We start from the raw sequence: 13151 nt of genomic DNA, 5'->3' as shown, positions 1-13151 counted from the left end.
TAAACCACACTGGGGAATTCTCCTTGGGAGACTTCATTGCAGCACAAAAGGTAGTCCTTTTTTCCTTCCTCCTGTGTAAACTCCCTTTACAGTCACTGTAATCAAAATGCGTACAAGTGGAGAATATTAAGCTGTTCAACAGTGTGTATTTCCCAGGTTTCTGGGTGGGTCCTCCATCCAGGAGGGCTTCAACCTGGGACTTCCTTAAAACAGGCAATTCCAGCCAAAGCTGACACTGGATCAGGAGTCCCAAACCTTTCCATAAAAACGCTCCTGAGGACTGAAAGCCAGAGAACAAGTAAACCAAAAAGGAAGGAGAGTGTAGCCAGAGGGAAGACTAAAATTTCTTTGAACTCAAGTTTGCACTGTCAAATCCATGCAGATTTTGATCACGCACCAGTGTCTCCCCGTGTGTAAACAGGTGCTTATAGAGCCTGGCTATTTTACTCTTTGCCATTTAAAAGTTGCCAGCAGTTTTCTGCACCGGAAGCTGAGGCTCTACATACCCTGGAGAGACTTTTTTGTTTTGAGACAATCATCCCAGCGGGGCCTCTGGGTCACAGAACCGTGAAGCAAGCACAAGCTCAATGTTCTCAGAGAGACCCCGATGCCCTGAGGTCAGTTGTTAGTACCAGCCAACTGCACCCCTGAAGAGTTAGAAGAAAAATTTTTTTCTCTCCAAATGTGGATTTAGCCTGAGCAGGAAAAATTTGTTGTTCTTGGGAAATGGTTGTATGCCTTTCAGTCCAATCAAGGTCACAGGAGAGCTGGGTTCTGCCCCGAGGGCTTGGTCTCCATGTCACCTCACGCCAGAAGGAACCGGTGACAAGAACTGGCCGACTGGCACTGTGCAACCTGAGCCGATTCTTTTTTTTAAATTGTAGTAAAATATACATAAAATAAAAATTATCATTTTATTGGGAGATTGGGATTGACATATATACACTAATATGTATAAAATGGCTAACTAATAAGAACCTGCTGTATAATAAAATTCAAAAAAAAAGTATCATTTTAACCGTTTTTTAAAGTGTGGCATTAAGTACATTCACATTATTGGGCAGCCATCCCCGCCATCCGGAACAGCTTTATCTCCTCCCAGTGAAACTCTCACGCCCATTACATCTTAACTCCTCATGCCCCCTCCCCCAGCCCCTGGCAACCCTCATTCTATTCTCTGTTTCTAGGAATTTGACCACTCTAGGTACCTTGTATGTGGAATCACACAGTATTTGTCCTCTTGGACTGATTCTTGACTGCGCCAGAAACCGACTGGGCTGGATTTTGTGAAATGCATTGTTAATTACTCTACTGACTGGTATTGGCCGGTGGTGACCAGACCTTGTGGGTGGGAGTGGGTGTTTTCTTCTGGACAAATGGATGTTCCTACTGTTGGTCATCCTGAAAAAGTTTAATCCCAGAGAGGAAAAGAGGGGGACTGAGACTGGGGCAAGTAGGATTTTTTTCCTCTGGGGTTTATTTGGCCTCGATTCCAAGGTGTGGAGCTACATGGGGATTCTAATTGGTGGGCTGTGGGCAGTGGGTGGTGTTATGGCGCCCTGTGCCCCACGAAGCCTGCTGAGGGCAGAATGGTGATCGTGAGGGTGACCAAGGCTGGGGGGCGACCGCTAAACCCTTCCAGTGCAGGAGTGTCACCTCCGTGTGGCCCTTCAGTTACCCCTAGGCTCACAGCACACCAGCTCAGTTGGGCTGCGGGGAGTGAGAGAGGGGACTGTCCTTTCCATGAGGCTGAGTGTGGGTGGCAGTGGTGGCCATCAGCTAAGGACGGCTGGGCCCAAAGGGGCAGATATCTCCCGGAACTGTAGAGATCAGAGGCTCCATTATGGCAACAACTTGAAGAAACAAAGGGTAAGGGTAGCAAAAGCTAAGTAATATGTCCTAGAGTATGTGAGGCAGTGCCCTTGGGAATTCTTAGAAATTCCAGTGAGCAGCCTGGTGTGAGCTCATGACATTGTAATTTTGGTATTAAAAGAGGATTATAATTTCCTTTTTAGACACAACCTTGTGAGACCAAAGATACCAAGTTAAGCATGTTTGACTCAATATGACAATGAGATTTAAAGTTCCTTTCCATGAACCAAAGCTGATGCTCATGGAAGACGTGCCGTGTGTGGCCCTCCACCCACCCACTCCTCATCCTCCAGTTGGAGAACCAGAGCCCTGGGCTGATCACAAATTACAGATTTGATCTTGTGGTCAGAATATGAGAAAATTTGATTTTAAAATGTGCCATGTATTCCATTTTTATGTAGCTTAAGTCAGAGCAGGTATCTTGGGTCCCTATTCTCCTGCATGCCTAGGCCACCCCAAGCAGTGAGTCAGGGGCTGCTTGGAAGGAGATACAGGGATCTAAGCCAGTGGTGAATATTAAATCTATATAGTGGAAGATAAAACCATAAAAACTGGGTTTAGTATCCATGGAATCTGATGGGTTTGAAGGTAAGGCGCCCACAGGGAGTTCATAGCTTCAAGACTCTCCATGGTGCAGTTACAGAGAGATTTCCAATTGTGAGCTGTAAAATCCTAAAGATCATACTTAATAATAGCCTTCTTCCAACTATTCTTTATTATCCTAACCGTGTTCCCAGCTATCAGCTCCTTTCTCCGCTTACCCTATGCCCGTGGGAGAGTTGACATAAGTTATTATCCCTCTTTTATGAGTGAAGAAATTAAAGCTCAGAGAGATTAAATGATATGCCCAAGGCCCTAAAATTAATCTGTGGCTAAGGCAAGGTGAGAGCTTGTGTCCCCGGCTTTTTCTCCAAGGTTGTGCTTCTCCTTTTAAAATTTTATTTATTTATTAAAATTTTATTTATTTATTAAAATTTTTTTCTTCCAGCTTTATTGAGATCTAATTGACATACAGCACTGGATAAGTTTCAGGTGAATAACATAATGATGTGACTTGCATACATCATGAAGTAATTACCACAATAAGTTTAGTGAACCTCCATCATCTCATATAGATATAAAATTCAAGAAAAAGAAAAAAAATTTTTTCCTTGTTATGAGAACTCATAGGATTTACTCTCTTAACAATTTTCATATATAACATACAGCAGTGTTAATTACATTTATCATTTGTAGATTACATCCCTGCTTTTCCTCCAAGGTTGTGCTTCTCCTTTGACAGCTGCAGGTATCAAACCTCTCTAGGTTTGAACATCTTTGCCAACCTCATCAACAACCTAAAAATCTTTATAAAGCCCACTGGGGTACTGGTTTCCATCTCTCAAATCAACACATCTTCTGAGCGCTGTCTCGGAACCGTCTTCCAAGAAGCTTCTTTAACCACTTCAGCCCAGGCTGATCCCCATCCTTGGAAAACTTCCACTGCACTTAGAATCAGCACCACACTGTGGAGCACATGATTGCACATTTTCTGGAATTGTTTGCTGCTTGCTTGCCAGTGACAGGGGGAGTTTGCTGAAGAATAAGCAGCCAGCTGCATTCCACACTTCTTTGGTGTCATTCGTGGCCTCTAGAAGCAATCGGGCCAGGACAAGTGTCTAATACAACTTGCTGTTTGGACACTGTGGTGTACACGTGCTAGGTGAGTCGATCGTCTTTCAGCTGGAAGGCTCGACTGCTCGTTCCAACCCTTCTCTGTCCCCAGGCTTCATTTCTCTTTCTACGCAGTAGTTATCACTAGTATTGTATGGTGCTATTTACCTATTCATTTACGTATTTTTGGCTGTCTCCCCCACGAGAGTGTAAACTCTAGAGAGCAGGGCCCTTCTTGCTTCTCCATCTCCTAAAACATATAGGAGGTGCTCAATAAATGTTTGTTGAATACATAAATGAAGGTCTAAATCGATGCTCCATTTGGTGTGGTCGCCAGTCCACTTGCATCAGAATCACTCAAGTTGCTTCTTAGAAATGCAGGTTCTTGGCCTCATCTCAGAAGAACCAAATTAGAGTCGCTGGAGATGGGACCCAGAACATAGCAATGTCAATTTTCATGTACATTAAAGTTGAGAAGTGGCACTCATTTTTTAGATGAGAAAATTGAGCCTCCAAGATATAAAGGGATTTGCTCAAGGTCACCAGATAGATTATAGCCAAAATGTTAGTAGAACCCAGACTTCAAATTCTCATTCCAGAGCTCTACTACATCAGGCTGCCTAATTTATAGACACCATAACGTTTTCAGAAGGATTAGTCTATCATTCATATGATGATATTTGAGCATACTGGCAGCCAGGCCTTTGTCCTCCAGGTATGAGACTGGAAAAGTCCTCTGGGAATCTGACCAGCCCAAGAAGAAAGTCTTAGAGATACTGATTATGAGTTTCCCAATGAAACAACTCAGCCAGACCACTCTAGGGTGAAGTTCACTGTTGATAAGCCCCTGCCACATATCACTCTTATGAGCATATGGTCAAGATTTACCACATGTGAGGAGAATCCTGATGGGAAAGATCCAGACCAAGACAAACCAACATAATAAAAGCAACATGAAAACAACAGAGATATTCAAAGAACAGAAGCTTAAAAAAAAAAAAAATCAGGGTTGGTTAGTATCTTCCAGGATACAAGAAAAGATATTTCAACCTGAAACAGTAGCTGAATGATATAAAACCAGAACTTTTGAAGAAAAAGGAGTTTTAAACAAATTCAGAAGCATGATAATAGAAATTTTATAAATTGGAAGATAAAACTGAGGAACTCTTCCAAAAAGTAGAGCAAAAACCCAAAAGCTATGTGAAAGAGAAAAAGTAAAAAATAGAAGACTAATCCAGGAGGTCTCATTACCTAAATAATAAAAGATTCAGAAAGAGAGAACAGACAAACTGGAGTGGAAGAAATAATTGACAAAATAATCCAAAACTGTTTTTCAGGTTAGAATGGTACGTTTCCAGGCTGACACGCAGGGAGGAAAACAGACACAAACCAAGCTGTGTCATGGTGAGACCTTAGAACTCCTGGGATAAAGAGATCTTAGACGATTAAAGGATGGACGGGTCAGATTAAAATGTCATCAGGTTTCTCAGCAGTAATACCAGAGGCTAGAAGACAATAAAGCAATGCCTTCAAAACTCTGAAGAAAAATGGCTCCTACCTTAGAATTCTGTGCATAGGCACAACATCAATTATGCATGAGGACTGAATAAGGACATTTCTAGAAAGGCAATGTTTCAAAACTTGTATTTCCCACGTGTCTTTATGAGGAAGCTGCTAAAGGATATGTTTTGCCAAAACAAGGGAGTAAACCAAGGAAGAAGACACAAGATCCAGGAAACAGGAGATCCAACACAAGAGTGAAGTGAAGGGAACCCCCAGGAAGATGGTGAAGGAAAATCCCCGGATGGTGGTTCTACCCCAGTTGTTGGGAACAAACAGTTCAGACTGGAGCCTGTCAGAGAGTGAGGGAGATATTTCTTCAAGAAGACCAAATTGATGAAATATGTGATGCTCCAAATGTCTTGAGAGGGTGGATGTTTATGTAATTCAGTGAGACTTTGTGTTTGAATTTGTGATAAGCACTAATCACCATCATCATCATAACAAAATTACTATCCAGAGAAATAAAAAGTTGTTCAGGATAGGAAAAGTCATTGTAGTTTATTACAAGACTTTGTTCAGAGTAGAATTTACGTGGTTGTAAAGATATAAACACCGAATAAAGATCTAACAAAAATTACGATATTACTGTGTTGGAAAGATAAGGGGATGAGAAGGGTGTATGTGTTTCATGGGGGTCTGGGGAGGAGAGAGAGCCAAATCTCTTCCTAGCTTGCAAAGTGGTAAGTCAATAGATAATGCCTAAAAGTGAAAAATCAGGGAAACTGCATGGGAAGAAAAATAATTTTTCCTCTACTCTTCTGAGTTGTTATCTAAGACCTCTGTTCTAAAAGACAGATAAACAAAGAAAAACAAACAGAAATTTATTAATATGTATACCCCATGTTTGCGTGGAAGATATACGGGGAAACTGAGAAACTCCCCAAGTGCCTTAGAATTCAAACTTAACTGCCATCTTCATAGGGAAAGGGGAGGGGGGATGTGGGCCTCTGAAGGGAGAGTAAGTGATATTTCAGACAATGAATGGGCCTTTGGAAGAGTAGACAGAAGGTGCCATAGTTTGTGATGACGTGTGTCTGGGTGTGGTGTCAACTTCTAGTCTCCTCTCTGGTGACAGGAGTCCCTCTTCCCTGGTTGATGAAACTCCCGGAGGGGATCTGTGACCATTGGTTCTTTTTGGAGGATCTGTCTTTAGGCAGATAAGGGAGTTCAGAGAAAGCCCCTCCCTTCATTGCTGTTTTTCAAGTGTTTACAGCTCAAAATAACAAATACACCAAAGCAGCATATTTTGGGGCGTTTTATCCTGCTACCCTTCAAAAGCAATACGTGAGCATTTTTTTTAGAGATGTAGAGGTCAATACCAAAAGCTTCAGCTCAGACGCTCGGAAGTGGTTCTTCTGGAGAAGAGTTGATGGGGGAACTACTGTTTGTCAAAACAAACGTTGTAGAACTATTAGACTCTTTAAAATTCATGCTTTTATTACTTTAATAAAAAGTTTAGAAATGTAAACAAACAGCAAAAGACCCACATGGCATGCCTCTCTGAGCTATAATAGTAAAGGAAATTAAGTGATAAGTATTTTAAAGCTCAATTCCCACCAACATCATTTGAGACACTTTGAGCTCAGAGTCAGAAATTTCCATTTTTAAATGTGAAGAGAAGCTTAGCACTGGTGTGATAGACACAGAGAGAATGGGAAGCAGCACCTTCCCAGAGGTGGGAGAAGGCACGAGCCAGAGTTGAAATTCCATTTTTATTGGTGACTAAACACCAGCTGGGGATTTCAGTTTTTAATGTTTATATGTCATGATGCTGAGAAAGAAGTCTTGAGAACTACGAAAAGATGATTGGGCATCAAAAGATTTTTCTTAAAAGCTGTTTAAACTTCAGCGTTTAAACTTTCTGATGTGGAACCAAGCCAAAAATAACATGAAAATACCTGAGCACAAGAGTGGTGACTTGAAATTCACAGTTGTTGACCTATCAGTCACCTGTCCCATTGATTCAGCTCTGGTTGCCTATCCTCTAGTCTTAGCCTGTTGTTGATATACTCAGGTGAGAAAGCAGTTCCACAGAAGTTAAGCAATGAGTAAATAAACGTGCTGGGAGAGACTCAGGGGTGGGGTGCGGTGGAGAGCAAACATATTACATTCCAAATCTCCCAGTGAGTCCAAAGAATCAACTGCTAAATACAGAATGTACACCTGAGTTCTTTCCTTCTCTCTTTTTCTCTTTCTTTCTTTTTCTCTTTCTTTCCTTCCTTCCTCCTTTCTTTCTTTCTTTCTTTCTTTCTTTTTTTTTCTTTCTTTCTTTCTTTCTTTCTTTCTTTCTCTCTCTCTCTCTCCCTCCCTCCCTCCCTCCCTTCCCTCCTTCCTTCCTTCCTTTCTTTCTTTTCCTTCCTTTCTTTCTTTCTTTCTTTCTTTCTTTCTTTCTTTCTTTCTATCTTTCTTTCTTCTCTCTCTCTCTCTCTCTCTCTCTCTCGTTCTCTCCCTCCCTCCCTCCCCGCCTCCTTCCTTTCTTTTTTTTTCATAACTCTCTTTTGGTTTCAGGTTAGCTTTCCCATACCCTGTTCAGACTTTAATTTCATGGTATAATCATTCAAGCTTTGGTAAACACCCAGCTGTAATTTGAGCTGGCTGGTCAATAAAACAAAAGGCATCAAAGCTTCTCGTTTGTATTGTTAAAATCTAAAACACTGAAGAGATTAAATGCAAAGATAACTCTTACTTAATCACACAATCTCAGGGAATGTTTTTCCCCTTTGGGTAGTGTCACTATGAACATTTACATTGTGAAAACCAGATGTGTAATTTATGCAAAAGCAATCACAATAGTTTCTTGGAACAGAAACTATAATTTTCTGTCTTTTACTGACAATTTATTTTTTAACATTTATTTAAAAATTTACAAACAGTAGCATTTTTTTGATGTGCAGCTCCATACGTTTTAGCACGTGTCTAGATTCACGTGACCCCAGAGCAGTCAGGATACAGAATAGTCTCATCACCCCAAACTCCCCCTGGCTGCCTCCCCTGTGATCCCTGGAAACCACTAATCTGTTCTTCACCCCTAAAGTGTTGCCTTTTCCAGAGTGTCATAGAAATGAAATCATTCAGAATGCATGCAGCCTTTTGTGCCCAGCTTCCTTTGCTTAGCATAATGTATTTGAGATTTATCCATGTTATTGTGTGTATCATATATGTATGTGCATGAATGCATGTGTGTATATATGTGTGTGTTTAAACTTTTCAATTTGAAATAGGGTCACAGGAAGTTGCAAAGATAGTGCCAAGGGGTCCCCTATACCCTCAACCAGTTTCCTCCAATGGTTGCATCTTGCAAAACTGTAGTACAAGATCAGAAGCAGGAAACTGACTTGATACAATGTTTGCCATTTTATCACAGGCACAGATTTGTGTAACCACCACCTCAACCAACATACAGAGCTATCCCAACACCACAGAGACCACCCTAGTGCAACTCCTTTATAGTCACCCCCTTCCCCCGCCCCCTCCCACCATTCCTCACCCATGGCAACCACTAACCTGTTCTCCATCTCTACAATTTTGTCATTTCAAGAAGTTGTATAAATTGAGTCATATAGTCTGTGACCTCTGGAGATTAGTTTTTGTTTTGTTTTGTTTTGTTTTTTCCCTCAGCACAAAGCCCCGGAGAAGTTGTATTTATCAAAACTTCATTCCTTTTTATTACTGGGGTGTATTGCATTGTATGTATTTATGAGAGTTTGTTTATACATTCACCTGTTGATGGACATTTGGGTTGTTTCCAGTGTTTGGCAATTATGAAGAAAGGTTCTATAAATATTTGCATACGAATTCTTTTTAAATTAATTAATTTATTTATATTTATTTTTGGCTGCGTTGGGTCTTCATTGCTGTGCGTGGGCTTTCTCTAGTTGCGGCGAGTGGGGGCTACTCTTCGTTGTGATGTGTGGGCTTCTCATTGCGGTGGCTTCTCTTGTTGTGGAGCACGGGCTCTAGGCGCGCAGGCTTCAGTAGTTGTGGCACACGGGCTCAGTAGTTGTGGCTCGTGGGCTCTAGAGCGCAGGCTCAGTAGTTGTGGTGCACGGGCTTAGTTGCTCTGTGGCATGTGGGATCTTTCTGGACCAGGGCACGAACCCGTGTCCCTGCATTGGCAGGTGGATTCTTAACCACTGAGCCACGAGGGAAGCCCTGAATACAAATTTTTATGTAAACATAAGTTTATGAAGAAAGGTTCTATAAATATTTGCATACGAATTTTTATGTGAACGTAAGTTTTTATTTCTCTGGGGTAATACTTAGGAATGGCTGAGTCATATAGTAAGTGAATGTTTATCCTTACGAGAAACTACTAAACTGTTTTCCAAAGAGGCTGCACCATTTGCATTCCCATCAGCAATGTATGAGGCTTCTCATTAGTTGCTCCTCATCCCTGCCAACACTTGGTATCTGTTGTTGTCGTTAGCCATTCTAGTAGATGTGAAATGGTAGCTATGGTATCTCATTGCTTTAATTTGCATTTGCCAGGATAGATTTTGAATTAAAAAAAAAAGAAAGAAAGAAAGCTCAGTTTGAAGAAACATTACCTTGATTTCCCTACTTTATGTATTTGTATTATCACTTACCAAAGAGCCTAAAGAGATCACAAAAGTGCCTGTCCCAACCCCTGCCTCAGGAACCTGAAAAATGCAAATTATGGAGACAGCTAGCTGCTGTTTTAAATGACTGGTAACCAGTGTTGCCAACTAGTCTCTGTGGTGAATGAAAATAGTTAATCTAGTCTCTATTGGTTACCTTAAATTAAAAAGCAGGCTTTCTTCTCACTTCATGAAAAATGTATATTCCAGAAGCATTGTGTGAATACAATTGTGATCCTTGAATTTAATTTCAAGAGCACCAAGAATGCTTAATATTTTGAGGAATTCTCAGAGGAATACATTGTTAAAAAGGAATCAACAGGGTTTAGAGGAAAGAGTACTGGAATAGGAATTTGGAAGTCCTGTTCTGGAAACAGTTCTACCTGGTCCTAAGTGTGTGACCTTGAGCAAGCCTCCGAAACCACATTAAGGCTGCCTCTCTTCCTCTGCTGGAAGAAGGTTTGGACTCACTTCAGCCATATCTCCTGGCATATCGTCCACAGAACACTAGATCTACAGGATTAAGATGCATGGAAGAAGAGAGCGTTCTATATTTAAATTAACGTGGGAAATATTGAGTTAAAGTTCAAGAGGTTTCACTGAGGGAGGATTTTCCAGAGTCTTTAATTTGCTAACATATATTTTTAATCCCTGTGAGAGGGCTGTCATATGTCGTGTCTTCCCAATTCATTTGAGCACAGAAGTCTTTTTCATTGAAAAATATATGAACGTATATTCCTTTGTTTTTCCTAAAACTCACTTTGGAAAATGCTGGACTGAAATATTGTTAATGTCCCTTCCAAATCTAACTTTTCAATGTTTCCAGTCTTTTTGTAAAAAAATCTCAAACACCTCTTGGTGTATTTGCTTGGAAAGTTTGCATTTCATATGTCAAGTTTTGTGCAGACTGATTCCATGGTACTGTACAGTGACATAATCATGGGCAAAATAACGACGAGCTTGTTTCTCAGGCTTCTGTATTTAAGGTCAGGCTGGTTTAAACCCATATAGAGATCAACCAGGTCTCAGAACTTGGCAGGGCAGGGAGAGCTGTGCTAGAGGCAGACACAGGTACAGAGCAGGCCTGGAGGAGGACCCAGATGCGGGCAGTCAGAGCATGAGTGTCCAGGGTGAGGCCAGAGACATACAGAAGATCAGGGAGTCAGTGGGTCAAAGGTGTCATCTGCTGGGCAATCAGGAGTCCAGGAAACACATAGCCAGGTTCACGCAAGGTCGTGGGTCACAGGACAGACAAGGAAAACATTAGTAGATCCCCAAGGGCACACAGGTCATTCTCTAGGAAACAGACACAGCGTATCACTAAGAAGCCGTTTTTAATACTGATGTTATCTCACCAGCTATGAAGCCCCACTTCCTCCTGGGACAGCGGCCAAGACCTGGGAAAGGCTCCCAGGCCTCCAACTCAGGACGGAAGGTGTGACATGCCAGGGAGCTGGGGCCAGGCTCAGAGATGGTGACTTTAGGAGAGCTGAAGGTGGGAGAAACCCACCTTGCCTCTCTCCAACTCCCCCCGCCCCTTCCGGAGGACCCACTGGAAGATTTTTCTCCCTTCTGTGAGCCTGAAGAATTTAGAATGAAGAGATTAATTGACCAGAAATGAAAGCTTGAGGCAGTTCACTGCAGTGGGAAGAGTGCGGATTGAGAGTCAAGAGGCCAAGTTCAGCTCTTTGACCTGAGCTGTGGGCTTTGGTTTACTCACTCATGAGCAAAGTTTTCTTCCAGCTCAAAGGTTCCAGGATTCCAGTTACATCTGAGTCTGGGAGGGGGTAGCCCCACTCCAGCCTCGATGAGGAGGTGAGAGGGGGCCTCCGCTCTTCTCTAGCCAAGGCGGCTGCCGGCCTCTCCTGCCCTCACCCACATCCAGGGACTGCATGCCCACTGCACTGTTTGCAGGCTTGTTCTTGGGGAGACTGATGGAGCTGACAGCCTCACAGGGGAGAAACCTCAGCACGGAGACGACAGGAGCCAGACCCAGGACGACAGTCTGAAGTCAGGCAGCCCTGCGTCCTGTAGGTCAGCGCGGGACTCAGGGCAAACCGGGCGCGGTCAGGAGACTCCGGACACAAACAGGAAGTCCTATGTGGTGGGAAAACCGAGACCACATGCCCCTACCGTCTTGGGCTGGGGCCTGCCTTTCAGAGGGCTCAGACAGAGGAACCTCCAATACTTGGAAGGAAGGGAGTGTGTTTTGAAACTAAAATGGGCACAGTAGGTACCAGTCAGGTTAATTAGAGGTATGTCCCTTCCTCCTGTGAGACTGAACGGTGTGACTTTCCGAAGAAGGCACTTCTCACGGTAACGCGGTAAATTTCAGAGGCGGCCAGCAGCACTGGTTGTTGGTGGAGAGACTGGTTTGGAAGTGAGCCCTCCACAGGCCCCGTCCTCTTCCTCCGCTTCTTCCCAGCCCCCTGGAAGTAGCAGAAGCACACCAGTAGGTGGCCACAGCCCCAGGCGGCTGTGTTTGCCAGATTCCAAAGAGACGGGAACTCCCTTCGCATTAGGGGAGGGGCTGGGTTTCCCCAGAGAAGGTCTGGCACCTGGGCTGGACGAGATGTATCAGTACCTGGGGGGGCACAGAAACAGGGTGGCGCTGCAGGGAGAGATGTCTCTAGGAGAGGCCACCATTCCTTTAAAAATGCTCATATTGAATGCTATGGGGGCCTTCTCTGAGGGCCAGTGACCTTCCCAGGAGCGAGGAGGCGCCCCCCACAGGCAGCAGAGTCTGTAGCAGTCTTGCCCGTGTGGTGTTGAAGGCGATGGGGTACATTCAAGTAGTCATGTGAGGACCCTAGTTTCAGGCCCAAATTCTATGTGACTTCGTGTATGGGTATCTTTCCTGAGGTCAAAGGCAACTGACACTTCAACACCTTATTTAAAAATAGAGGGAATTCCCTGGTGGTCCAGTGGCTAAGACTATGCACCCTCAATGCAGGGGGCCCAGGTTCGATCCCTGGTTGGGGATCTAAGATCCCACATGCCGCAACTAAAGATCCCATGTGCCTCAACTAAGACCCGGTGCAGGCAAATAAATAAATAAATAAATATATTTTTTTAAAAAATAGAATTATCTGTGTATCCCTGTGCATATTCCCTCATGGGTCTTTTCTACTTTCTCCCCTCACAGTGTTTGGTGACTTACTCTATAGAGGTTGTAAACTCTATTGAAACGGGAGGGAAGGAGGCAGGGCACAACATTTTAAAGAATGACATAGCCCGAGGACATGACATAAACTGAGTAGAACCAAATGGGTCCAAGATGGCGGACAAGTCAACTTCCACTAGACCTTGAGCCTCAGTATACGCTCACATCAGCAAGCTAAATGACACACCCACAGGAGCCATGACAGTTCCAAGACACCATAAGGATCAAAAGTGGGCAGTGGCGGGCTTCCCTGGTGGCGCAGTGGTTAAGAATCCGCCTGCCAATGCAGGGGACATGGGTTC

At 43.3% G+C, this 13151-nt stretch overlaps 1 long non-coding RNA gene across 1 annotated transcript in view; it reads left to right on the top strand.

Annotated features, from left to right (window-relative positions):
- The window catches only part of LOC132356689 (uncharacterized), a 121093-nt gene that overhangs the window by 62849 nt on the left and 45093 nt on the right, over positions 1–13151 (top strand). The gene's annotated exons all lie outside the window — the stretch shown is intronic.

Source organism: Balaenoptera ricei, chromosome 21, assembly GCF_028023285.1.
Source record: "Balaenoptera ricei isolate mBalRic1 chromosome 21, mBalRic1.hap2, whole genome shotgun sequence".
Classification (NCBI taxonomy): Eukaryota; Metazoa; Chordata; class Mammalia; order Artiodactyla; family Balaenopteridae; genus Balaenoptera; species Balaenoptera ricei.
Note: the sequence above shows the minus strand (reverse complement) of the source record. Positions and strands in the feature narration are given on the sequence as shown.